Genomic DNA, 1,361 nt, shown 5'->3' with positions numbered 1-1,361 from the left:
GAATTTAGAGATCATCTGAAGAACAGATTTAATTCATTAAACATTAAAGACTGAAGACCAGAAGAGTTGTGGGACGACATCAAAAACATCAAACATGACGAAAGCAAAAAGTCATTAAGGAGACAAGAAAGAAGGAAAAGGTCAAAATGGATGTCAGACGATACATTGAAACTTGCTCTCCAGCATAGAGATGCTAAAGCAAATGCAAGAAAATAGGCGGTACAAGATCTGGACAGAAATTTTCAAAGGTCACCTTGAGAAGATAAAGACAAATATTACAACAAAATGTGCAAAGATCTGGAGTCAGAAAACCAAAAAGGAAGGACTAGCTCAGCATTTCTCAAACTGGGGGAACTGAAGAAAAAATTCAAGCCTCGACTTTCATTATTGAAGGAGTCTCTGGGAATATTATTGAATGATGCAGAAAGCATCAAAAGAAGATGGAAGGAATACACAAGAGTCACTGTACTAAAAGGAAATGGCTGATGTTCAACCCTTTCAAGAGGTAGCATATGATCAAGAGCCAATGATACTGAAGGAGGAAGTTCAAGGTGCATTGAAGGAATTGGCAAAGAACAAGGCACCAGGAATTGATGGAATAAAAATTGTAATTTTTCAAGAAGTGAGACAGCACAGGAGGCACTCACTCATCTCTGCCAAAAAATTTGGAAGACAACTATCTGGCCAACTGATTGGAAGAGATCCATATTTGTGCCCATCCCAAAGAGAGGTGATCCAATGGCATGTGGAATCATCAGAGAATATCTCTGATATTCCATGTGAGTAAATTTTTACTAAAAATAAAACAGAAATGGCTACAAGCATACATTGACAGAGAACTTCCAGAGGTTCAAGCAGATTCAGGAGAGGCCATGGGACGAGGAATATCACTGCTGATGTCCGATGGATCTTGGCTGAAAGCAGAAAATACTAGAAAGATGTTTACCTGTGCTATATTGACTACACAAAGGCTTTCGACTGTGTGGATCATGACAAGCTATGGACAACATTGCGAAGTATGAGTATTCCAGAACACTTAATTGTGCTCATGAGGAATCTGTACATGGACCAAAAGGCAGTTATTTGAACAGAACATGGGAACACTGGATGATTTAAAATTAAGAAAGGTGTGTGACAAGGTTATATTCTTTCACCATACATCTTCAATCTGTATGCTGAGCAAATAAACCGATAAACTGGGTTATATGAAGAATAACCTGGCATTAGGTTAGGAGAAAGATTTATTAACAACCTGTGATACGCAGATGATACAACTTTGCTTGCTGAAAGTGAAGAGGACTTAAAATATTTACTGATGAAGATCAAAGAGCACAGCCTTCAGTATGGATTGCATCTCAATG

Source organism: Chrysochloris asiatica, unplaced genomic scaffold, assembly GCF_000296735.1.
Source record: "Chrysochloris asiatica unplaced genomic scaffold, ChrAsi1.0 scaffold00006, whole genome shotgun sequence".
Lineage (NCBI taxonomy): Eukaryota > Metazoa > Chordata > Mammalia > Afrosoricida > Chrysochloridae > Chrysochloris > Chrysochloris asiatica.
The sequence above is the reverse complement of the archived record's forward strand: the minus strand, read 5'-3'. Positions refer to the sequence as shown.